We start from the raw sequence: 27315 nt of genomic DNA, 5'->3' as shown, positions 1-27315 counted from the left end.
GACACTTTGTTGAAAACCTCAAGGACCACCATCTCCTCAAAACCACTCTGTCTGGTTGAGCCCCAATCACAGCTTGGAAACTGTCCACATCCCCACCAAGGATGACATCCGCATGACTCTGGACAGAAGAGACATGGTGACATGGCGCTTGGCTTTGTAGGCGCTTCTAGCAATTTTAAATACCCGTTTTTTCTTCTTTATTTTAACTGTGTTTGAAAATTATCTCCTGATTTTAAACTCACCAACCGCATTCTTGCACCTAATAGTGCCCTGCACCGCTGCTTTGGCGGACTGTCCAGCGCGCCTTCCTTGAGCTTGAGCGCCATCTTGGGGGATTCAGGGACGCTGACGCCTTTCATTGAGCGCTCTAGCAGTCAGGTCGACTAGCTAGAGCCCTATAAATCATCAGTATTATGGCGCGCAGCGTGTGCGCGCTGTGTGAGTGCCGGAGCACCGCCGGAGTCACGCCAGAGTCCAGCCCGTCTGCGCCCGTCCGCGCTGAGGACGGGCTGGATGGTTGGTCGGCTGGAAATGCTGATCGTGATTCCACAGGCTTCAGGTACTCTAAACACGACCTGCTAAAGTTAAAGCCACTTGGCCTTCCATGCCATTATAGTTTTACTCCCGAGGTTCTTTTAAATTTCCCCCATTGTGGCTGCTTTCAGGAGGGCCATGGGGCTCCTGGCTCTACCTCGGTTACCTGTCAGTCGGGACAGAGCCGTAGCAGAGGAGGTAGTGTCTTGAGGGAAAATGGCTTCCTTATCAATGCCCGTTCTTTAATTAAGCACAATGTCGCCTTTAGGGATCTTGTTCTGGACAGGAAACCCACATGGGTATTCGTTACAGAAACCTGGGCAAAAGATTCCTTGGGTCCAGACCTAGTGGAAGCAGTTCCTGAAGGCTACTTCTTTGCGAGGCTGGATAGAGCAGGACGTACAGGAGGAGGTTTGGGCATCCTATATAGGGATAGTCTCCTTTGTCACATTTCACCGCTATCTGACCCTCAGGATGCTGTTCAGGCCCTACACTTTTCCTTAAAAGGCTCCTTTGAGAATCCATTCACGGGTGTCCTAATTTATCGCCCCCCTGGGTCTAGAACTGAGTTTGGATTAACTATGCTAAATATCCTAGAACCATATTTCGGCTGTGAGCATCTTACGGTCCTGGGAGATCTGAACTATCATCTAGAGAATTTGGAGTCCAGTGACACCATCTCCCTGCTCGATGCTCTGTCTGCCTGTGGGCTGAACCAGCTTGTGAGGGGTGCCACCCATCAAGCGGGTCATACGCTTGATGGAGTTTTCTCAAACGATGGAAGGTTGACAGTTAATGATCCTTTCCCTCTCTCATGGTCCGACCACTATGCTGTTCCAATAGAAGTGTCCTGTATTACTATGGATAGCAAGGTAAGGGGTTCAAGTAAGATGGAATCTCGGCGAAACCTAAAGAACATCTCTAATAGCACCCTTGCACCTAGGATTCCCAGTATGACAATTTCTCAGGAGGAAGACGTATGTCTTGCGGTCTCCCAGCTAGAAAAGGCCGTCACTACGGTGCTTGATGAACTTGCCCCCATCCGCATGCGCTACTCTGCCAGGAAAAAGCCGTCGGCCCCTTGGTTCTCAGAGCCATTAAGACTCCTTAGGCAGGGAGTCAGGAGGCAGGAATGTCTCTGGTTGGCCAGTTGGGATCTGAGGGAAAAAGAGGCCCACAAAATCTTATTGAGGAGCTATAAAGCGGAGGTAATAAGAGCTAAGCAACAATACTTTACTGCTTGTACCACCTCACTTTCCTCCCCGAAAGAGCTCTTCAAGATTGTTGATTCCTTGACCGCCCTTCAGATTCCTGATCCCGTTATCGGCTCTCAGCAGCTGTGTAATAACATCGCCTCTTTCTTTTAGGCAAAGATTGCTGATATCTATTCGGCCTTAGAGCTTCAGAAGGCCTCAATCTCTGATCCCTCTGGTTCCTCTGATCTTGCCTTAACTTTGGCGGAGGTTACTCCTTCGGGACGCCTGGCCTCTTTTCCTCCTCTCGTACTTCAGGAACTAGAGAACCTTTTAACTAAGACCAGATCAGGCTCCCCCTTAGATCCCTGTCCTCTTAAGCTCCTCAAGCAGTGTAAGGAGACTCTTCTGCCCCCCCTTTTAGATATCATGAACAGGGCAATGAGGGTTGGTACTTTTCCTCAGCAATGGAAGAGGGCAGTGGTAAAGCCACTACTTAAGAAGCCAACACTGGACCCAGGGGTACTTAAAAACTTTCGCCCCATTTCGTTGCTCCCTGCCGCTGCGAAGATGCTGGAAACACATCTCAACAAGCATATCGCGGCCTTCCTGGAAGACTCTGGTCATTTGGATCATTCGCAGCATGGATTCAGGAGGGAACATAGCACCGAGTCGGCCCTTACCATAGTGCTGGACAACATCCGCACCCGAGTTGATAAGGGCCAGACCACCCTCCTCATCCTGTTAGACCTTACGGCTGCGTTTGATACCCTTTCTCCCACGGTTTTAACATCTCGCCTGAGGGAGATTGGGGTGGAGGGGTCCGCTCTCAGTTTGTTGACCTCCTTTCTTGACCAGAGGGAACAGAGAGTGAAGCTGGGGGAGTTTCTATCTCCATCCCTGTCTGTGCATTGTGGGGTCCCTCAGGGGTCAGCATTAAGTCCGACCCTTTTCAACATCTATGTGACCCCACTTGCCAGACTGATAAGATCTTTTGGGATGGAGGTAGTCTCCTATGCCGACGATACCCAGATCCTGGTCTCCCTCTCCCAGCCTATCAGCGCGGCTGCCTCCAATTTTAGATCCTGTATGGAGGCAGTCGCTCAATGGATGATTTACAATTCATTGAAACTCAATGGTGAGAAGACGGAGATCTTGGTGTTTGGAGGAAAGGAGGATATCTGATCGGCAAATTGGTGGCCTGCTTCACTCGGAGCCTGTCCGGTACCCGCCGCTCTGGCTAAAAACCTAGGAGTCCTGATCGACCCTACCCTCAGTATGCGTCAGCAGGTGAATAGAACAGTCTCCACCTGTTGGGGCATAATCCACATCTTGAGGAAGATCAAATACTATCTATCCCAGCGGGCTAGAAAGCAAGTTGTGGTTGCACTCATAGGCTCCCGACTTGATTACTGTAATGCACTGTATGCAGGACTCAACAGGGGGCTGCTGCAGCGTCTACAAATGGTCCAGAACGCGGCGGCCAAGTTTGTGTTGGATTTACCCAAACGTGCGTCAGCCACTTCCGCAAGGAAATCGTTACACTGGCTCCCCATTGAGGACAGGATTTCCTTTAAAATCATGTGCCTGACCTATGGCGCTTTAGCGAGAAATAGGTCAGCAGGGATTGGTGCTCTCCTGGCCCCCTACTGCCGTTCTAGACATTTGCGTTCCGCCAGCAAGTCTCTGCTATCAGTACCACACATTCGCAGAGTTAAATAGGGTGGCAGAGCTTTCTCTACCATAGCACCAAAAATGTGGAACGCTCTTCCTGTGGAAACTAAGGCCCTTCCCACTATGCAGTCCTTTAGAAAAGCCCTGAAGACACGGCTATTTGCTAAAGCATACCTGTAGTTTTGTTGTGCCTTTTTGTGATTTATTTTGATAGGCGCCTTGATGCCTTCGGGTTTTAGTTGCGCAATATAAATTTTCTTTCATTTCATTCATTTCATTTCATCTCATTCTCCTATTCCTCTCTGTAGCGTTTGAGACAGTCTCCCACCCCATCCTTATCCAACGCCTCCAGATCAGAATCCAATGAGACGCACTCCGATGGATCTGCTTCTTCCTGACTGGAAGAACCAAGTCAGTCATCCTGTCACCGTACACGTTGCATGCCGGTGACCTTGTCTGTTGAGTTCCACGCAGATCTTCCCGGAGCCCAACCCTCTTCAACGCATACATGATCCCTTTAGCTAGAATCACCACTCTCATAACATCAACGTCCTCTCCTATACTGACACACAACTGTCTCTCATGGCCAAGACGCCCAGTACCCGGATGAAGTTTTATTCCTGTTTGACTGGAATTGCCCACTGGATGAAGATCAACTGTCTAAAACACTGACAGACTTAAACCGTAATCTTCGGGAAAAGAACGTCAGCGTGGGACTCCACCTGGTGGCTACTAAAGATAGGACGAACATCTACCCTCACCACCCATGCCAAGAATCTCAGGATCGTCATAGACAGCAAACCTTGACACACCATATCAACGCAATCGCCTCCAAATGCTTCAACTCCCTCCACATCCTCTGCAAGACCTTAAAGTGGATCCTCACAGAATGCAGAAAGACCGTCACCCATGCACTCATAACGAGCAGACTGGACTACGGCAACGCCTTCGATGCCGGAACCAACAAAACCCTGCTACACAAACTCCAGACCAACCAGAACACCTCAGCCAGAATTGTCCTCTGAATCATATTCTAGTATGGGCACCCTTAAGTTTAGAGATGTACAAATAACAGTTTTGTTAATTGGCCATTGTGACAGAAATTCACAGATGAAAATGTTGTCTCAAATGGCATTTTTGTCCTACTCATTTTCAATATTTTGTTATTTCAACAGTCATCTTGAGGGATCTACACATATGACCCCTTTCTGAATTCTGAGTTGTGTCTACTTTCAGAAATCTGCAGCTTTCCTGGACCCCCCCCCCACCCGGGTTTCACAGTGTATTACACCAAAAACTGGAAGAAAGTTGAGAGCACACAAAATAGGCAAAATGGGCTAAAACTGTTGTAAAAAAACTGTTTTTGTCCCTAAAAGCTGGGAAGATGGTGACCTTAGCACAGCAAATGTACAACGATGTCATTTATAGGAAAAAAACAGTTTTCTCTGGAGCACTTTTTCCCTATTTTTTCAAAAAATGTAAACATTTTGCTATATTTTGCCTATTTCTGGGTCCCCTCCAGGGGAATCCAAAAACCCTGGGTACCTTTACAATCCCCTGGATGTTAGACATAAGAGGGTGCCAAATTTGCCATGGGTACCTTTTGTGGAAAAAAGTTATGTACCCTAAGCACAAACTACCCAAAATACGTTAAAAGAAAGTGCTCAGCACGTGGGGGACGGGAGAGAGAAGGGCCAGCATTTAAGGGGTTTATGTGAGGAGTTAACAAACATTTCAGGTAGATTTTTTTTCCAGAGCGAACAATTAGGGGAATTTTTTAGCACAAAAATACTAATCCAAACAAATCTGTGGTATTTGCACATTGGATCTTTCGTTAGTTGAAATGGTTCTTTAAACATGAAGCTCCTGGTTTGATCGGAGTCAATTACAGGGCAGAAGTTACACAACATTGTGAAGACAGAGGCAACATTGAGCACAGGGGGGCAGTAACATTTGTTGCACATGCACATGCAGTGTATGCCTTTGAAATGTTTTATTCATGGGGGAACTTTGGTCCTATAGATGCCGGTACTACGCTTTCTACTCCTACAAAGATGCAGCCGTTCCGACTCAGCCCCAAGCATATCACGACCCGGTGGACCCTTTCACCCGTCCAGTTCATAAGATTGGTTTGTTGGTCACTTAGCCCCCACATACCTCAGAATGTCAGACAGGGTTCCCTAAAGTGGAGTCACCTGATACCGTACTGGCTCGGTACAAACAGTGTCCTGTATAGGTGACTCAGACAGCATCCTTTGCAGAACAAAGCAGGCCGAGCGGGTCGAGTGGGACCTGTACCACAGACACAGGGTTCCATACAAGCAATCTGTCCACGGACTATAAGCGCCACTACGGGCAAAGTGCCCGTAAAAAGCAACAAAACTGCCTTCTGGATCGCTTGCAACACCTACCAAAGGAGCAGCATTGTGGCGATGAGACGTCCCCTTGGAATGGAGCCACCTTCAGAGGCGTACTGCACCTGGGAAAGTATCTACACTGCTACGCAAGGCACACCCTCATTGGTGATACTACCTGATGTACTAAGGAAAGTACAAATGAGTACAAGGCTGCACCCTCCCTAGATCTAGGAATGAGATGAGGTATCAACCATACTACCCATGGCACGCCGTCATGGGCGGTACTACCCGATGTACTAAGGCAAGAACAAATGAGTACAAGGCTGCACAAGCCCTGGATCTAGGAATGAGATGAAGTATCAACTGTACTACCCACGGAACGCCGTCATGGGCGGTACTACCCAATGTACTAAGGCAAGAACAAATGAGTACAAGGCTGCACCCTCCCGAGATCTAGGAATGAGAGGAAGTATCAACCGTACTACCCATGGCACGCCGTCATTGGTGGTACTACCTGATGTACTAAGGAAAGTACAAATGAGTACAAGGCTGCACCCTCCCTAGATCTAGGAATGAGATGAAGTATCAACCGTACTACCCATGGCACGCTGTCATTGGTGGTACTACCTGATGTACTAAGGAAAGTACAAATGAGTACAAGGCTGCACCCTCCCTAGATCTAGGAATGAGATGAGGTATCAATTGTACTACCCATGGCACCCGTCATTGGTGGTACTACCTGATGTACTAAGGGAAGAACAAATGAGTACAAGGCTGCACCAGCCCTAGATCTAGGAATGAGATGAAGTATCAACCGTACTATCCATGGCATGCCATCATGGGCGGTACTACCCGATGTACTAAGGCAAACACAAATGAGTAGAAGGCTGCACCCTCCCTAGATCTAGGAATTAAATGAATGGGAAATCTTAAAACAGTTTCCTCAATCATGCTGAGCCGAGAAGCAGCAGCTTTGGCTATGCGCCAGAGGCTGCAGCAATCCCTGTTCAAGAGTGTGAACAGGAGCTACCTAAAATGATTTTGAAACATATACTTCTGTGGGCGTGACACCTTGGGGTCACGAGCCATCAAACCGCAGCTCACAACAAAAAATGAGACTGAGGGTTCTGGTGAGGAAAAAAGTACACCAGAGACTAGAAAGGATATAAAAAGACGAAAAAGACAGTAACACAAAAAGGAAAGGACTGGATTTTCATCAACTCAGAAGTCCAGCCAAGGTGGATACAATTTGACGGACCGTACAAAAATATAACAGCCAGACTGGCATCTGTATTCTAATAGCATTACTTCTCATTCTTTTTGGGCCAAGAGGAGTGGATGGACCGAATACCACAGAAAAGTGAGTGTACTAATCAGAAAAGCAAATCAGGACAAGACGCTGAGGTTAGTGTAAAGACGGAAGAGAAAGGTTGAACTCTATTACTCACTTCAAAAAGAAAGAATGGAACTTCATTAACTAAAGAAAATGCCCTGAAAACTACGGATACGTCTGCAGAACAGGACTTGGGTGACAGAGCTGGTGGACAGCCCAGCTGAAGTTAAAATAGTGCGCCAGATTCTTCGAGAACTTCTGTTGGTGAGTCAGACTGAAGAATACATTCAGTCTGAAACTCTGATGGACATGTAAATCCTCCAGATAGTGTTCAGATTGTAAAAATACAAATTAAGAGCTTTTAAAGCTATATTCTGCCCACATTTATCAGCTGCCGACAACATCCTTCTTGCAGAGGGTCACAGTCCCAAGTCTTCATAAGGGATGCGCCCTCAGGAGAGGAGTTAAAATTGTTAGCATTTTCCTCTTACAAACCCGAGGACCTGAGGGAAAAGAATGCGTGTGAGTGAGCTTTAAAGTAGGCTCCAGCGCTGTATGGATTCCAAGAAGGGTGGGATAAAGAATCTATTCTACAGGTCATTTCTGAACCCCAAACAGAGGCTCACTATCCTTCAAAGCCAGAAGCAAACACAACATTAAAGCTATCCGCGGTCAGCTCAAGATCACACCATTATAATGCCTTGTAGTTGTACATTGATTACTCCTCTTTTTCCCGTTTTAAAACCTGATTGAACATAAAGAATAGTTTTAGATTAAAGTCACACACACTCTCATAAGCTGTACAATGGACTTTTCAGACAAAATATAGCGCCTGAGAGGGAGTGTCTAAGCTCTTTCTCAGTTCCGTTATACATGATTGCCAGTGGCTTTAAGAATAGTCCTGGTTTATTTGCAGCATCAATTATGGAGCTCTTACAGAAAGATCCAGAGGCGCCATCCTACATGGACAACATTTACACAACAGATGATGACGCTGAACAACACCCTACCAGGGCGGAGTGTACTCTGACAATACCGGCAGCAACAGATGATGACGCAGAACGACACACGACCAGGGCGGAGTGTATAGTAACAATACTGGCAGCAACACATCATGACGCGGAACGACATCCGACCAGGGCGGAGTGTATAGTGACAATACTGGTCACAACAGATGATGACGCGGAACGACACCTGACCAGGGCGGAGTGTATAGTAATAATACTGGCCACAACAGATGATGGCGCGGAACGACACCTGACCAGGGCGGAGTGTATAGTGACATTACTGGCCACAACAGATGATGACGCAATGGCCTGCATCATTAATTGGAGTTGATGTAACATTTGAGTATGATCTGACTCTCGGCATTTAAGAATTAATGCACTATACACAAAATATACCACAAAGTCCTAATATCCTACCCACGGAGGACTATAAGAGAGTCTTCTATACAGATGGCTCTGCATGTCCTGTGGTTGTTATGACACAGAAATACTCCGTGACATGTGCTGCATGCAGGGAAATTGTGAAAACGCCAAATTCAAACCACTATAGACTCACATTAAAACCTTTGGTGACCGCACTGCACAGCTCACAGATATTCACGCCTTGTTGCTCACACAACAGAAGGCGGATTCATCCATTCCCACACTGATAATGTCAGATTCATCCTTCCGTGCAAGGGCACAATGTCGATTTAGCACAAGGCATTTGAAAGGTACCAGAGGTTCAAAAAGGAAACCCATTAAAAATAAGCAAGCACAAGGTAAGCGGTTTTCTTTTTTTTATTTAAATTTTCCTTCATCGTCGGCTGTTGACTCCCTCCTCACCCCGCCCCGCCCCACCACCCTTACCTGCACGGGCAGCTCCAGTGCATAGATTCCTCATAGTGCACTAAGATGCAGCGCACAGATCCCGGATAGAAGAGCCCAGCTCAGCCCCAGGGGCCCCTGGATAAAAGAGCCCAGCTCAGTCCCAGGGGCCCTCGGATAGAAGAGCCCAGTTCAGTCCCAGGGGCCCCCGGATAGAAGAGCCCAGCTCAGCCCCAGGGGCCCTGGATAGAAATGCCCAGCTCAGCCCCAGACGCCCGCAGATAGAAGAGCCCAGCTCAGCCCCAGGGTCCCCGGATAGAAGATCCCAACTCAGCCCCAAGACCCCCGTATAGAAGAGCCCAGCTCAGCCCCAAGGGCCCCCCGGATAGAAGAGCCCAGCTCAGCCCCGGGGGCCCCGGATAGAAAAGCCAAGCTCAGCCCCAGGGGCCCCTGGATAGAAGAGCCCAGCACAGCCCCAGGATAGAAGGGCCCAGCTCAGCCCCAGGGCCCCCCCAGATAGAAGAGCCCAGCTCAGCCCCAGGGGCCCGGATAGAAGAGCCAAGCTCAGCCCCAGGGGCCCCTGGATAGAAGAGCCCAGCAGAGCCCCAGAGGCCCCCAGATAGAAGAGCCCAACTCAACCCCAGGGGCCCCGGATAGAAGAGCCCAGCACAGCCCCAGAGGCCCCCAGATAGAAGAGCCCAGTTCAACCGCAGGGGCCCCGGATAGAAGAGCCCATCTCAGCCCAGGGTTCCCTGATAGAAGAGCCCAGCTCAGCCCCAGGGCCCCCAGATAGAGCCCAGCTCAGCCCAGGGCCCCCATATAGAAGGGCCCAGATCAGCCCCAGGGCCCCCGGATAGAAGAGCCCAGCTCAGCCCCAGGGGCCCCGGATAGAAGAGCCCAGCTCAGCCCCAGGGGGCCCCGGATAGAAGAGCCCAGCTCAGCCCCAGGGGCTTTGGATAGAAGAGCCCAGCTCAGCCCCCCCAGGGGCCCCCGGATAGAAGAGCCCAGCTCAGCCTGGCTCCTGCAGAGATTCCCTCCAGGATTATTCAGTCTATTTCCACAAACACAGTAGAAGGTGCTGACAATCTCCTACCTGAGCAGAGACCTGTGCAGACGCGTCCAGGCTCCCTCCCCCTCCTGGGGGGCCGTGGTGAGGCAGGGGGAGATCTGAGGCCTGAGGGGGGGTCTGTAGATGAAGGTAACTGCACAGACAGATGAGGTTCCTTCCTCCTCTGCAGCAGGCTGCCCACAAGGAGAAACAGGAAGTGATGTCACCCCCGCTGCTGGTGCTGTCTCTGCCGCTGCTGACCCGGAAGAGGAAACTCTTCTCCTTACACCCAATGTGCAGCTCAGTGGGTTTCATCAGCAGGCGAGGAGCGCCCTCTGGTGGCCGCTGACAGAACCGCCGCAACCAGGCTCCAGCAGAGAAACAAGCATTGGCGCCTGCAAAGACACAGCCATGGTTGTTTCACTCACAGTCCATGACAGGGTCTCATATGGGAAACAAGCATTGGCGCCTGCAAAGACACAGACGTGGGTGGACACTCAAAGTCCATGACAGGATCTCGTATGGGAAACAAACATTGGCGCCTGCAAAGACACAGACATGGGTGGACACTCAGAGTCCATGACAGGATCTCGTATGGGAAACAAGCATTGGCGCCTGTAAAGACCCAGACCTGGGTGGACACTCAGAGTCCATGACAGGATCTCGTATGGGAAACAAGCATTGGCACCTGCAAAGACACAGACATGGGTGGACACTCAGAGTCCATGGCAGGATATCGTATGGGAAACAAGCATTGGCGCCTGCAAAGACACAGACATGGGTGGACACTCAGAGTCCATGACAGGATCTGGTATGGGAAACAAGCATTGGTGCCTGTAAAGACCCAGACCTGGGTGGACACTCAGAGTCCATGACAGGATCTCGTATGGGAAACAAGCATTGGCACCTGCAAAGACACAGACATGGGTAGACACTCAGAGTCCATGGCAGGATATCATATGGGAAACAAGCATTGGCGCCTGCAAAGACACAGACATGGGTGGACACTCAGAGTCCATGACAGGATCTCGTATGGGAAACAAGCATTGGTGCCTGTAAAGACACAGACATGGGTGTTTCTCTAAGACGCTCACAGTCCATGACAGGGTCTCATATGAGAAACAAGCATTGGCGCCTGCAAAGCTACAGACATGGGTGTTTCTCTAAGACGCTCACAGTCCATGACAGGGTCTCATATGGGAAACAAGCATTGGTGCCTGTAAAGACACAGACGTGGGTGATTTTTTTTAAGACGCTCGCAGTCCATGGAGATAGGGTCTCATATGGGAAACAAGCATTGGCGCCGGTAAAGACCTGGGGGTTAGATGTGACAGTCTGCGTGATGTGAAAGTAAACTTGTGGTTGGCTCGCGCTTGTTTTACTTGTACTCCTCATTTTGCAGCTGGCTGTTGGGTAGTGTGACGCTGCTGTTTATACTCGCGCTCTTCAGCGGATTGCTCCGTTCTATGCAATGGCGACCATTGTCTTCGAGGGTAAGGAGATCACCGTGCTGCCCGTCGTGGCCTGACATCACGGGAGTCAAAACTGCACTCATTCCTCGCCTTAAACAGCTGAGGCACTGTTACAGTTCTTGTGCCATTTTACAAAGAGTAGGCCGTGTTTAAATCAAGCCTCTGTCTGGGCTGTGGCTGTCAGTCTGTGCTGTGGCTGTCAGTCTGTGGTGTGGCTGTCAGTCTGGGCAGTGGCTGTCAGTCTGGGCTGTGGTTGTCAGTCTAGGCTGGAGGAGATGGAAGGAAGTGTGAGAGGCAGCGGGTCCTCCTGGAATCCTCAGCAGCCACCCCTGGCCTGGAGGGGCTCAGCACTCAGAGCGCAGAGCTGCGGCTCGGAGGCCGGTGGACAGAGGCAGGGCTAGGGGAGAGAGGAGGGGGTGCAGGCTATGAGGGCACAGCCCCGGGGGCACGGGCAGGGGGAGAATGGAGGGGGTGCAGGCTATGAGGGCACAGCCCAGGGGGCACGGCTCTTGAGTCTCTGGAGGGAGGATGAGTCATAGGGAGCACGGCCCGCGACTCGCCCCTCCCGGCCTCTTTACAACCCGGGGGTGCAGGGCTCTTAAGTGTCTGGAGTGAGTAGGACCAGAGAGCCCCCCTCCCGCGAGATCCCTGCACTCCCCACCCCCGGCAGCAGATGTGACCGGGCCAGGGTGGAGCAGACTGCACATGGGACCACCTTTGAGCGCAAGCGCCGCACACTTGCTTTGAGCAAAGATAAACATAAAATACATACACAGGGATTGATTGCATTTCACAACTTCAGTTCAATTAACGAGCCGCACGCACTATTCTTGCAGACTGCCCAGAAGTGTGAGAGTTGTGTGACAGGCACCTGGTTTGACCACTAAGTAATCTGTCTGCTACTTCACCAGTTAACCACGAGCTTCTGTGAAACCGTCTCGGTGTGATCTAAATCAGCCGTTTCAATATTTCCTCATCTGTCTGCTGTAACTGTGCTCTCATAAATGGTGCTTCCTACAAAGAACCAAGTCTTTATAGGAAGCCTTTTGAGAAAATTTTATTACGTTTAAAAATTTTGTAGCCAGCTCGTTCCGCCACAAAAACCACTTTCTCAGGCCGCACAGTACTGTCTTATCTCTATAGCCAAATTAATTATTTAGGACCATAGATAGCCAGTCAGTCAGTCAAGAAGCTTTTATTCGATATGCAAGATATCTTATAAGCGTACAGTCAATACAAAGATAAAAAGACATTATTATTAAAAAAAGTATTTAGATGTACTTTAAAAGGGATAAAAGGACATGTGATGCCAAGATAAATTAACTATAAATGAATTAAACCGCAATTGACAATCTCTTGCATCGGATCAGCCAAGACTGCTTTAAAAATTTAGCTACACCACAAACAATGGGGGGGGGGGGAGGTGTCCGTCATTAGGATGCGCAGGGCTACTAGATAGCTACTCGTGCCCATGTTGCGACAAAGGGGTTTAAGCCAAAAACTCCTAGATTTAGCATAATCGGGACACTCAAACAGGATATGCGTAATGGATTCTATCCTGGTGGGACAGCATGCACAAAAAGGAGACGTGTGAACACATGATTTCCACTTAGACACCAGTGCACCGACTGGGAGGGAGCCCACTCTAAATTTAAAATACAATGCTCGATCAAATGGGAGGGTAATAAGGTCCAGATAGGGCTCGTAAACCACAGTATCTTTTACTGTTAGAAAGGCAACTGTGGATTTACAATGTCCAGAGTTTGTAAGTAGCTGGTCCTTAACCCAATTCCAGTACAGTCTTTTCAGGACCTCTTTTGGTGGAGCCGATCTAGATAGCCAACAATTCCCCAGTTCCAGATCTTCCAAAAATTTTTTGATGTCTCTCAGCCACTTGATTTTTGCCCAACCACCCAAGCTCATTATCTCAGCCAACCCTTCAGCATACGATTTTAACTCTTCGCCCCTCCAGATGCGTGCCCATAAGAGGAGTGGGCGAAGGCGGGCTTGGTCTTTTATGTTCTTACATCCTGTATCCAACAGCACAGGCACTGTTGGCGTACTTGATGGGATGGCGATTAGAGATTTCAGGAGCTTACTCTCTGCTGAGGCCAAGGAGTCCAGACAGCAATGCCCCCACAGTTCGGCCCCATACAAGGCTGATGTTACTACCTTAGCCTTGTAGATGTCAATTACTGGGGCAAGCGATCTCCTGGGTGATGCCCGGAATTCCCTCAGGAGGGCACCTCCTACTCTCTTATGGTTCAAGACCATCTTAGCAATGTGGGGCATCCAGTTCATCCTGTCCGTCATCCGAATTCCAAGGTAGTCAAATTCGGATACTTTTTCCAAGGGGACACAATTAAGAGTGGGAGGGCGGCCCAGTTTCCTTGGGGGATTTAGAACTAGGAACGTAGTTTTGTCCACGTTAATTACTAAGCCTTTTGCACCGCAGAAGTCCTGAAAGCGTGTTAGCAGTTTCTGCAGGCCTTGCGGAGTCTTTGATATCAAGAGCGTGTCATCCGCAAAGAGCAGGGTTGGGATCCTCACTCCTCCGAGACAGGGGGCGTCGGCTGGTTCTTGCTGGAGATATTCCACCACCCCATTCACATATAGGGAGAAAAGCGTGGGGGCCAAAACGCAACCCTGTCTCACACCCCTAGACACTGGGATTTTCTCTGTTAGCTCTCCATTTCTTCCCCAGCGGACCTGAGCAAAAGTATGAGCATGAAGGCTTATAAGGAGGGACAGGATGTAAGGAGGCAATCCCAGCCCATGTAGCACCCTCCATAACTCCTCCCGGGGAACTAGGTCAAAGGCAGTCCTCAGGTCTATAAAAGCCAGGTACAGGCTGCCCTTGCCTAGTTCCACCACCTTCCACCCAAGGAGTGCCAACCTAAACGCCTGCTCAATCGTCCCCATTCCTGCCCGGAAGCCTGCCTGAAAGTCTGATAATATTTTATTTTCCTCCACCCAATGCAGGATCCTCCCAAGTATGGCTTTTCCTGCTATCTTTTGGGTGGAGTCTATAAGGCTTATGGGGCGGTAGTTTCCGGGGATTTCTCTGCATCCTTTTTTATAAATCGGGACCACCACCGCCCCCTTCCAGGAATCGGGCACTGGCCCTCCCATCATAATTATAATTGTTTGAGGCTCTGCGTGCACTGCGTTCAATGTCCGTTGGTTCAATTGAATTTTTTCAGTTTTAGCGTGCAAAACAAGGCGGTACCTCCTGCCAAGGTGCCCTTTGTGAACATAAAGTTGTGCCTTCCTTACAAAAGGAAAGGCATCCCTTGTAGCACTGCTATATAATCCTACTGGGGTTAAGACCTTCATCCGGGACCAGTAAACTGAAAACAAGGCATGACAAAATTTTGTGTCAATATATGTCGTAAATAATACACCTAATACAAACAAGCATCATTTTCAAATGTTAATGCGGCAACTAAATAAAAATAAAAATCAGCACGCTCAAAAGCGATTTTTCCCATCGGATAAACAAAACATGTTAAATGCCAAAATACATTAAAAAACGCCACTCTAGCTGCGCATTCATTGTTGTCCTCGTATCATACGTTTCAAACCACACTACACTACTTTCAGTTTACTGGTCCCGGATGAAGGTCTTAACGACCGAAATGCATTGACCAAACGTAATTGATATGTACCACAGAATGTTTAAACTAAAGGAAAAAGAAAATGCTTTGAAATAAACAATGAACACGAACTTTCAAACTTGCAAGTGAATATTTGTGAGGAACACTGGGCAAACCCCAGTAGGATTATATAGCAGTGCTACAAGGGATGCCTTTCCTCCCATCATAATGTCATTGAGGAGTGCTGCAATGACCCTTCCCCATACCACTGGATTTGCCCGCATAAGATCCCCCGGTAGACCATCTGGGCCGGCTGCCTTGAGGGGGGCTACCGACCCTATTACCTTTTCAATCTCTAAAGGTGTAAAGAGGTTATAGGTATGGGGTCCAGATACCACTGGGAAGGTTGCCCTGTCGCTTAGTTCCCCATCCGCCGGGAGGTATAAAGCCCCAAAATGGTTTACCCAGCTTTGGGGGGGAATACTACATGGCCTCATAGTTACCTCTGGCCTGTTCCGGGAGCCTACTAGATTCCAGAAGCCCCTAGAGTCTTTACTTTTGCTAGCAAGGAGTAGGTCCTCCCAGAATTTCTCTTCCCACTCCATCCTAGCACTTTTAAGGGAACTATTGTAAGCCTTCCTTGCTTCCAGTATAGCACTGTGGGATTTATGTTTCACTGCCTCTACGAGCATTGTTTTGTGTACCCTACATGTTTGCGTGTACCAACCATTACCCTGCTTTTTTCCTCGTTTGTTTCCTAACTTAACAGAGGGGATAGTAAACACATTGGTCAGGGCCTCTACTAGGGAGACAAAGACCCCACTAGCCATACCCACCCCTATCGGGAAAGACCCCAGATTTAACTCAGCTTGATTTAAAAGGGTTAAGATTTCTCCAACTCTTTCCTCAGAGAGGACCAGTTTAGCCCATTTTAGGCGCCTACCACAGAGAGAGACCACAGACTCATCAGGTGGAACTACTGCGGGATTAAGGGGACCCTTTTTAAGAGAACACCACCACTGGGCCAAGGTCAAGGAAAGTGGGTTGTGGTCACTATCAATCGTTGGGACCACCACCATATCCCTCGCTTGGCTCCAGAGACACACCTCTAGTAAGATATAAACTATTCTGGAGGTGTGTCCTGGTCTATTGTATGTATGTGCCCCCACCCTATCTGAAGACGTCCTTCCGTTCACTGCTCTTAGATTTGATTCAAGGGTCAGGGAATATAATTGTAGCGCCACTTCTGTCCATCTCCTGATGGGTAGAATCTCTAAAATTGGGATCCCTAGTCTAGCATCCTCCTCGTCCAAGTCTAGGGCGACATCCGAGCCAAGAGGCTCGAACGTGCAGTTCATGTCTCCCGCGACTAGGATACATGACTTGTGTGGGGTTATGTTCAATAGGGACTCCAGAAGAGATAATACAGAGGACTTCCTCCCGCCCTTAGTTCCTCTAGCGTACACATTGTAGACATTCAATATAATTCGTCCCCTAGGGTCTCTTAAAATAATATTTTGGATGTCCGGGGAACCTGTCTGTGTTTCCTCTATTTTACAGTCTAGGGAAGCTGCTACCCATATGAGCAGACCACCCGAAGGGCGTCCTCTCCCTGATTCAGAGGATAGGGCAGGCACACAATGGGAAGAGAATCCCACCCTATGTACCGGGTCCAAACTCCAGGTCTCTTGGAAAATGCATAAGGAATGCTCATCCACCAAGGCATTCCAATCTGGAAGGGCCAACTTTCTTGCGATCCCTGCGATATTCCAGCTGAGAACCTTAAAGACCTGGTCCGTCACAGTTGGTGTATCGCCGGTCGCAAGAACACTACTGGCCGGAGACCTCACAGAAGGAACATGCAAATTACAATCAAGAGGAGTCGGCAGAGAGACTACCGACCCACTGTCGCTTACTAATGAGGGAAAAGCTGTGCGTGGTGGTGACCCTACCCTAGGGCCTATTCTATTAGCTGATACCATGTCTGTATCTGCAGTTTCCCTCGTATCGCCCTCCTGCAGTCAACAGCTTCCTGGGCCCTGCGGGTTCAACCTGTTGGCACCAGGACCCTCAACCCTTTGTGGGTCCAAATTTTGGCAAGAGCCTAGAGTACTAGGACCCTCCCGAGGCAGCGTAGCAATTTGCCTGGGGTAGAAAAAGGTTAAATTCACTACTTTAACCCCTTGTGAATCCATGCTTTTTATAGGGCCACAGATGGAACTCGCTACTCTGGGATCTTGGAAGTTTATTATTACACAGTCCCCCTCCTGTGTTTTTTTCCCTTGCCCTATCCACCCTACTCTACGGACACTTAAAATAAGGACATCCACACCAGTCGAAATAGGCTTGTTTAATTTTAGCCAGTGGATGCACTTATTTTTAAGTGACTGATGGTTTTCCAACTGACCTTCCTTCAGTGGGGGAACATTTACCAGTACTGAAACAAAAGGTTGGCAATCTGGAGGGAGGTTTATGGGGGGGATCTGTCGTCGTAAGTTAGGGCGGACCACTGTGGTAACAGCTGGGGTTGTAGTTAAAGGGGCAGTTTTGGCAGCCATTCCTGACACTGATCCCTTAGTTTTGTCTTGTTTGCCAGGAATTTGACTATCTTTAGGTTTACCCTTACTTGCCAAAGGCTGCCTTTGTGGAGTTTGCTTAGTTGATGATTTCGCAACCCCTATGGGCGTTGTCTTTCCCTTAGGATGAGGCCCCGCTACAGGTGGGGTAGGAATTTTGGGGACTTGGGCTCGCACTCTACTAGGTTCAATCTTATTTAGCCTGGTAGGAGAATTAGAGTCTACCTGTGGTGGCGAGGAAGCTAGAAGAACTACCTGGGGCACACTCCCCTCTAGACCAATATCCTGGATGTTACTCACTCTTGTTTGGTGTTTGAGAGTGGTTTTAAGTGAGTAAAAACCATCTAGGGTTGATTGCTCCAGTTTGTCTATTCTAGCCCCCAAGCCCTTAACCTGAGTCAGCAAGGGCATCAAGAGACTATTTACCCTCTCCAAAATCGATTCAATAGTCATGGGGAGAATAACTGCAGGGGCATTATCAGTACTATTACTAGGGGGCGTGCAGTTATTTGAACCCGTTTGAGAGGCTACAGCATCCCCATCCACCTCCGCCTTATCCTCTGAGACCGGCCCCATTGCATTATTCCCGCCCTGACCAGAAGGCTTTTTTGTTTGTTTGTAGAGCACGGCCTGTCTCACCTGCCTCTTCTTATTAGAAATGGCTGCCTTTTTAGTTTTGTCCCTTTTCTTTTGCTTACTTGGCTTGTGCATCGATGGCACCCCTTCTAAATTTACTGTGGTAGGGACTGGAGTTATTAATAGCGGTGACTGGGTTGCACCATTATTTGGGGGCATAGGTGTTACGGGTAAAGGTGGTACAATTGAGCCATCCTCCTCCTCAGTGCCACTAGGAGGAAGCGTGGCCGTATGCTCCAACCTGTCTATATTTTGCCCTAATTCGAGCAGCGAAGGGGGGTCAATAGGGCAACCCTGGACAGCAACATGGAGGGCACATTGGTCTCGCTCACAAGCCGGTGTTAGTGCCTGTGCTATGGCCCCCAAGGATGAGCGTCTAGAAGGAAGATAGACCTCAGAGAGACGGCGTTCCCAGATAGCAATTTCTTTGTCTATGACTGCCGCCACTCTAGTTATAAAGCGGTCCATAGTTCCAATTACTGGGCTCCCACCGGCAGCTCCCCTTTCGCACTCACTCCTGAGTAATTTACCTGAGCGGGTAGACATGATGAGGGGCAGACCACCCTAGTGAGCCGCACAAACCGCCTGAACTCGGGGATGGATGACAGAGATGTGGCCCAGCCCTGCCTCCTCCTGCCCCGGACTGCACAGACTGCCCCGCCCTTGTCCCGGGCTTCTCCCGCGCGCGCTCCCGCGTCGCGGGGAGATTGATATTGTTAAATAGGGCGGGGAAAATGGGCACGGCTTGCTCCCGGGCCAGGTGGTGTCGGGCAAGGGATCCTGGGTCTTGGAGTCCGCCTCGGTGTTCCTGGCGCGACTACAACAAGCCCAGGGTCACAAAGTTCTCACCACTTGCCTCTCCGGTCCTATGAGCAGTTCCCCTGCAGGTCCGATGGTCCGTTTTCACCCTCACAGGGTTTCTGCCAGATGCCCAGGCGCTGCGGCTCCCGCGAAGCGGGAGCGGCGAGGTTATATCTGTCAGCTGGGGATGGGCGCGGCTTGCTCCCGGGCCAGGTGGTGTCGGGCGAGGGATCCTGGGTCTTGGAGTCCGCCTCGGTGTTCCTGGCGCGACTACAACAAGCCCAGGGTCACAAAGTTCTCACCACTTGCCTCTCCGGTCCTATGAGCAGTTCCCCTGCAGGTCCGATGGTCCGTTTTCATCCTCACAGGGTTTCTGCCAGATGCCCAGGCGCTGCGGCAACCTTTTAAGTAAGAACATGCGGCAGTCTCCATCCATGTAAACTTAAGTTGAAGCTTTAATCTCTGGTGCAGTAGGGTGGCCACCAAAGGCGTCGCAGTAGCTAATCAGAAGTTTGACATGCTACATTAATGCAGACGCAAAGCTGCTCCAAACTGACCAGCCACCATAATGTTCTCCCATCCACTTCCACCGCTTTTATTTTAAGATTACAATGACCATGTACTCGAAAAAAAAAATCATTTGTGTTAGAAGTCCCTGTCAGGAGGTGACCGGAAATAGAAAGTGACAGGGCAGCGAGGCACAGTACCAGCTTGTGCCAGAGTGTTGCGGCCAGCTTTGGCGTTAAAAGACACTATGCAGGAGCATCACTACAACTCCTTCTGTGCACAATGACCCAAAATATTTCCCAAACCGGGCACTTTTGAAAGGCACTCTGGCCACCTAGCTCCAGTGAGGTTTGTCTTCTTCTCTCTAGCGGTGATACAGTTATAGATTTGCTGCATTTGCCATATATTCCATCCCCTGCAAATTTTAACAAAAAAAAGTTTCAGCTCAAATGGTTAAAAGTTCCTATAAACATAGCAGTACGTGCTACTACGCAGTGGAAGGATCCTTGCAAAGCTTCACTGTTCATCTTTATGTTGCTTATTACTATTATATTTGGGTGTTAGACCGGTAATAATGATGTGCAACCAATGGCCACACAGTGTTAACACGTGTAAAAATGATAAAATAATGAACTAATACGGTCACAAAATGCGCTGCATAATTTGTCTTTTCTTGCTGAATAATTTACTCAACCGTGCCACATAAGTTTCCCTTCACTGCCGCATAATTCCAGTGGCCTTGGTGGTTATAGCCTCATATAACGAAGGAGAGACCCAGGTGGGTGTTGTGTCTTCCTTACATCTGCACTCTGCAGCCACAACCCTCTGAATAGTTAATCTGAGCTCTGATATACTTTCACCTTTTGACTGGCAAACGTAGTCTGTCATAAGCGTTTTGATTTTCTGGGGTGTAGGCTTCATTTCTGCATGTTCGTGGTTCCTTTTAGTTTTGTTTACTCTGTAGGACAGCACTTCTGAGGCACGCGGATAAACTAACTTCCTCCAGAAAAATAATCACTCTCCGCACTCAGCTATCCTCCCAATACGATTGCGCCTGACACCGGTAAACAAGCGGCTTACATCACATGTCACCGCCCACGGAAATGAAAAACCACGTCTTAGTAAAATAACCTCACCTAAAACATAGAAAGAACAAGCATTAAAAATGCAATAGGTCTCACCTTTCATTGAGTTAAATCCATTTGCTTTGCTATACTGTTCCATTAGCAAAGCAAATGGCTTTAACTTAATCAAAGGCGAGACCTGTTGCATTTTCAATGCTTGTCTATAAGCGGTATGTATTTAATTTTATCTGGTTTTCATCTGCCAACTGTACGAACAGCAGAGATTATTTACACTTATACTGGTGGCTCTGCAAATAGCAAACAAGCTTCATTATTTACCAGCACTGTGCAAACAGCAAATAAATGTAAGTTTTTACCCAGCTGCCTGCTATATATAAGAAGTAATGCATGGTTTAGCCAGAGGCAGTGGAAACTGCAAATAACTTCACAATTTACCTGGCTGCTGGCTATCACAAGAGTCTGCACTGTGGACCCACTCCTTATCAATAATAAACGCTGGCTAAGGGGCAGATATTGAATCCTATCTGGATGGAGGACCCACAGACAGCAAAGAAGCATTACTATTCACCCAGCTACTGGTTACACATGGGACTTATGCACAATCTGACCAGTGGTCGAGCAAATTTCAAGAAAACTTCACTGTTTACACAACTGCTGGGGAAAGAGCAGATATTATGGGCTCGTTTTACCAGGATAAACTTATACTTGGGCATAAATGTACTATTTTTTACACTCTGAGTAGCGCCTGAGTACATTACACCATCTGATTGTGCTCGTTCTTGTGACATTCTGGCCTGGGAGCCAGGTGCATGCTGTCAGCGGTGTGAGAGAAATGGTACTATACGTTGTGTAAATTGGTAAAGCGGTTGGGTCAGGAGTTCTCAGTTGCATCTGCTATTTGTCAGTGTGGATGAGGGCGATGAGGCTGAGACGTCAGTGGATGCGCTGGTATCCTCTTAGACTCTGTTCTATTATAGCGGTGCCACTGATTCACAGCGTAGCTGCGACACAGGAGACACATGAGTAAACTATCCTAGATGGTATTGGTTATTTTGAGAAAGCACGTATGAAGGTATGTGAGCGATGAGTGATGATTAGAATGAGCGATGAGTGATGATTGGTCTGAGCGATGAGTGTTGATTGGTCTGAACGATGATTGGTCTGAGTGATGAGTGATGATTGGTCTGAGCGATGAGTGATAATTGGTCTGAACGATGATTGGTCTGAGCGATGAGTTATGGTTGGTATGAGCGATGAGTGATTGGTCTGAGCGACGAGTGATGATTGGTCTGAGCGATGAGTGATGATTGGTCTGAGCGATGACTGAAGATTGGTCTGAACGATGATTGATCTGAGCGATGAGTGATGATTGGTCTGAACGATGATTGGTCTGAGCGGTGAGTGATTGGTCTGAACGATGATTGGTCTGAGCGATGAGTTATGGTTGGTATGAGTGATGAGTGATTGGTCTGAGCGATGATTGATGATTGGTATGAGCGAAGGGTGATGATTGGAATGAGCGATGAGTGATTGGTCTGAGCGATGATTGATGATTTGGTATGAGCGCTGAGTGATGATTGGTATGAGCGATGAGTGATGACTGATCTGAACGATGAGTGATGATTGGTCTGAATGATGAGTGATGATTGGTCTGAACAATAAGTGATGATTGGTCTGAGCGATGATTGATGATTGGTCTGAGCGATGATTGATGATTGGTCTGAGCGATGAGTGATGATTGGTATGAGTGATTGGTCTGAGCGATGATTGATGATTGGTATGAGCAATGAGTGATGATTGGTATGAGTGATGAGTGGTCTGAGTGAGGCTTGATGATTGGTAAGAGTGCTTAGTGATGATTGGTCTGAACGATGAGTAATTATTGGTCTGAACAATAAGTGATGATTGGTCTGAACGATGAGTGATGATTGGTATGAGCAATGAGTTATGGTTGGTATGAGTGATGAGTGATTGGTATGAGCGAAGAGTGATAATTGGTATGAGCGATGAGGGATGAGTGGTCTGAGTGATGATTGGTCTGAACGATGAGTGATGATTGGTCTGAACAATAAGTGATGATTGGTCTGAACGATGAGTGATGATTGGTATGAGCGATGAGTGATGATTGGTATGAGCGATGAGTGATGATTGGTCTGAACAATGAGTGATGATTTGTCTGAACAATGAGTGATGATTGGTATGAGCGATGATTGATGATTGGTCTGAGCGATGATTGATGATTGGTCTGAGCAATGATTGGTCTGAGCGATGAGTGATGATTGGTATGAGCGATGATTGATGATTGGTCTGAACGATGAGTGATGATTGGTCTGAGCGATGAGTGATGATTGGTCTGAGCGATGACTGATGATTGGTCTGAGCGATGAGTGATGATTGGTCTGAGTGAGGATTGGTATGAGCGATGATTGATGATTGGTATGAGTGATGATTGGAATGAGCGATGAGTGATATGAGTGATGATTGGTCTGAGCGATGAGTGATGATTGGGCTGAGCGATGAGTGATGATTGGTCTGAACGATGCTTGGTCTGAGCGATGAGTGATGATTGGTCTGAGCGATAATTGATGATTGGTCTGAACGATGATTGTTCTGAGCGAATAGTTATGGTTGGTATGAGCGATGAGTGATTGGTCTGAGCGATGAGTGATGATTGGTCTGAGCGATGAGTGATGATTGGTTTGAGCGATGAGTGATGATTGGTCTGAATGATGATTGGTCTGAGCGATGACTGATGATTGGTCTGAGCGATGAGTGATGATTGGTCTGAACGATCATTGGTCTGAGCGATGAGTGATGATTGGTCTGAACGATGATTGGTCTGAGCGATGAGTGATGATTGGTCTGAGCGATGAGTGATTGGTCTGAATGATGATTAGTCTGAGCGATGAGTTATGGTTGGTATGAGCGATGAGTGATTGGTCTGAGCGATGATTGATGATTGGTATGAGCGATGAGTGATGATTGGAATGAGCGATGAGTGATTGGTCTGAGCGATGATTGATGATTGGTATGAGCGCTGAGTGATGATTGGTATGAGCGCTGAGTAATGATTGATCTGAACGATGAGTGATGATTGGTCTGAATGATGAGTGATGATTGGTCTGAACGATAAGTGATGATTGGTCTGAGCGATGATTGATGATTGGTCTGACCGATGATTGATGATTGGTCTGAGCGAAGAGTGATGATTGGTATGAGTGATGAGTGATTGGTCTGAGCAATGATTGATGATTGGTCTGAGCGATGAGTGATTATTGGTCTGAGCGATGAGTGATGATTGGTCTGAGCGATGAGTGATGATTGGTCTGAATGATGATTGGTCTGAGCGATGACTGATGATTGGTCTGAGCGATGAGTGCTGATTGGTCTGAACGATGATTGGTCTGAGCGATGAGTGATGATTGGTCTGAACGATGATTGGTCCGAGCGATGAGTGATGATTGGTCTGAGCGATGAGTGATTGGTCTGAACGATGATTGGTCTGAGCGATGAGTGATGATTGGTCTGAGCGATGAGTGATAATTGGTCTGAACGATGATTGGTCTGAGCGATGAGTTATGGTTGGTATGAGCGATGAGTGATTGGTCTGAGCGACGAGTGATGATTGGTCTGAGCGATGAGTGATGATTGGTCTGAGCGATGAGTGAAGATTGGTCTGAACGATGATTGATCTGAGCGATGAGTGATGATTGGTCTGAACGATGATTGGTCTGAGCGGTGAGTGATTGGTCTGAACGATGATTGGTCTGAGCGATGAGTTATGGTTGGTATGAGCGATGAGTGATTGGTCTGAGCGATGATTGATGATTGGTATGAGCGAAGAGTGATGATTGGAATTAGCGATGAGTGATTGGTCTGAGCGATGATTGATGATTTGGTATGAGCGCTGAGTGATGATTGGTATGAGCGATGAGTGATGACTGATCTGAACGATGAGTGATGATTGGTCTGAATGATGAGTGATGATTGGTCTGAACAATAAGTGATGATTGGTCTGAGCGATGATTGATGATTGGTCTGAGCGATGATTGATGATTGGTCTGAGCGATGAGTGATGATTAGTATGAGTGATTGGTCTGAGCGATGATTGATGATTGGTATGAGCAATGAGTGATGATTGGTATGAGTGATGAGTGGTCTGAGTGAGGCTTGATGATTGGTAAGAGTGCTTAGTGATGATTGGTCTGAACGATGAGTAATTATTGGTCTGAACAATAAGTGATGATTGGTCTGAACGATGAGTGATTGGTCTGAACGATGATTGGTCTGAGCGATGAGTTATGGTTGGTATGAGCGATGAGTGATTGGTCTGAGCGATGATTGATGATTGGTCTGAGTGATGATTGGTATGAGCGATGATTGAGGATTGGTATGAGTGATGATTGGAATGAGCGATGAGTGATACGAGTGATGATTGGTCTGAGAGATGAGTGATGATTGGGCTGAGCGATGAGTGATGATTGGTCTGACCGATGCTTGGTCTGAGCGATGAGTGATGATTGGTCTGAGCGATAATTGATGATTGGTCTGAACGATGATTGTTCTGAGCGAATAGTTATGGTTGGTATGAGCGATGAGTGATTGGTCTGAGCGATGAGTGATGATTGGTCTGAGCGATGAGTGATGATTGGTCTGAGCGATGAGTGATGATTGGTTTGAGCGATGAGTGATGATTGGTCTGAATGATGATTGGTCTGAGCGATGACTGATGATTGGTCTGAGCGATGAGTGATGATTGGTCTGAACGATGATTGGTCTGAGCGATGAGTGATGATTGGTCTGAACGATGATTGGTCTGAGCGATGAGTGATGATTGGTCTGAGCGATGAGTGATTGGTCTGAACGATGATTAGTCTGAGCGATGAGTTATGGTTGGTATGAGCGATGAGTGATTGGTCTGAGCGATGATTGATGATTGGTATGAGCGATGAGTGATGATTGGAATGAGCGATGAGTGATTGGTCTGAGCGATGATTGATGATTGGTATGAGCGCTGAGTGATGATTGGTATGAGCGCTGAGTAATGATTGATCTGAACGATGAGTGATGATTGGTCTGAATGATGAGTGATGATTGGTCTGAACGATAAGTGATGATTGGTCTGAGCGATGATTGATGATTGGTCTGAGCGATGATTGATGATTGGTCTGAGCGAAGAGTGATGATTGGTATGAGTGATGAGTGATTGGTCTGAGCAATGATTGATGATTGGTCTGAGCGATGAGTGATTATTGGTCTGAGCGATGAGTGATGATTGGTCTGAGCGATGAGTGATGATTGGTCTGAATGATGATTGGTCTGAGCGATGACTGATGATTGGTCTGAGCGATGAGTGAAGATTGGACTGAACGATGATTGGTCTGAGCGATGAGTGATGATTGGTCTGAACGATGATTGGTCCGAGCGATGAGTGATGATTGGTCTGAGCGATGAGTGATAATTGGTCTGAACGATGATTGGTCTGAGCGATGAGTTATGGTTGGTATGAGCGATGAGTGATTGGTCTGAGCGACGAGTGATGATTGGTCTAAGCGATGAGTGATGATTGGTCTGAGCGATGAGTGAAGATTGGTCTGAACGATGATTGATCTGAGCGATGAGTGATGATTGGTCTGAACGATGATTGGTCTGAGCGGTGAGTGATTGGTCTGAACGATGATTGGTCTGAGCGATGAGTTATGGTTGGTATGAGCGATGAGTGATTGGTGTGAGCGATGATTGATGATTGGTATGAGCGATGAGTGATGATTGGAATGAGCGATGAGTGATTGGTCTGAGCGATGATTGATGATTGGTATGAGCGCTGAGTGATGATTGGTATGAGCGCTGAGTAATGATTGATCTGAACGATGAGTGATGATTGGTCTGAATGATGAGTGATGATTGGTCTGAACGATAAGTGATGATTGGTCTGAGCGATGATTGATGATTGGTCTGAGCGATGATTGATGATTGGTCTGAGCGAAGAGTGATGATTGGTATGAGTGATGAGTGATTGGTCTGAGCAATGATTGATGATTGGTCTGAGCGATGAGTGATTATTGGTCTGAGCGATGAGTGATGATTGGTCTGAGCGATGAGTGATGATTGGTCTGAATGATGATTGGTCTGAGCGATGACTGATGATTGGTCTGAGCGATGAGTGAAGATTGGACTGAACGATGATTGGTCTGAGCGATGAGTGATGATTGGTCTGAACGATGATTGGTCCGAGCGATGAGTGATGATTGGTCTGAGCGATGAGTGATAATTGGTCTGAACGATGATTGGTCTGAGCGATGAGTTATGGTTGGTATGAGCGATGAGTGATTGGTCTGAGCGACGAGTGATGATTGGTCTAAGCGATGAGTGATGATTGGTCTGAGCGATGAGTGAAGATTGGTCTGAACGATGATTGATCTGAGCGATGAGTGATGATTGGTCTGAACGATGATTGGTCTGAGCGGTGAGTGATTGGTCTGAACGATGATTGGTCTGAGCGATGAGTTATGGTTGGTATGAGCGATGAGTGATTGGTCTGAGCGATGATTGATGATTGGTATGAGCGAAGAGTGATGATTGGAATGAGCGATGAGTGATTGGTCTGAGCGATGATTGATGATTTGGTATGAGCGCTGAGTGATGATTGGTATGAGCGATGAGTGATGACTGATCTGAACGATGAGTGA

General features: G+C 47.9%; 1 protein-coding gene across 2 annotated transcripts in view; it reads right to left on the bottom strand.

Moving 5' to 3' along the window:
- LOC144805599 (uncharacterized) overlaps nucleotides 1-27315 on the bottom strand; it is a 122721-nt gene that overhangs the window by 8926 nt on the left and 86480 nt on the right. The window contains exon 1 of one of the 2 annotated variants that reach the window (XM_078672123.1): nucleotides 9999-10124. The exons of the other annotated variant lie outside the window; for it this stretch is intronic. The gene's annotated coding sequence lies outside the window, so the exon portion shown is untranslated. Of the gene's footprint in view, nucleotides 1-9998; nucleotides 10125-27315 lie in introns of those variants that run through there. 2 annotated transcript variants of the gene reach the window in all.

Source organism: Lissotriton helveticus (assembly GCF_964261635.1).
Source record: "Lissotriton helveticus chromosome 1_1 unlocalized genomic scaffold, aLisHel1.1 SUPER_1_unloc_16, whole genome shotgun sequence".
NCBI lineage: Eukaryota > Metazoa > Chordata > Amphibia > Caudata > Salamandridae > Lissotriton > Lissotriton helveticus.
The sequence above is the reverse complement of the archived record's forward strand: the minus strand, read 5'-3'. Positions and strand labels throughout refer to the sequence as shown.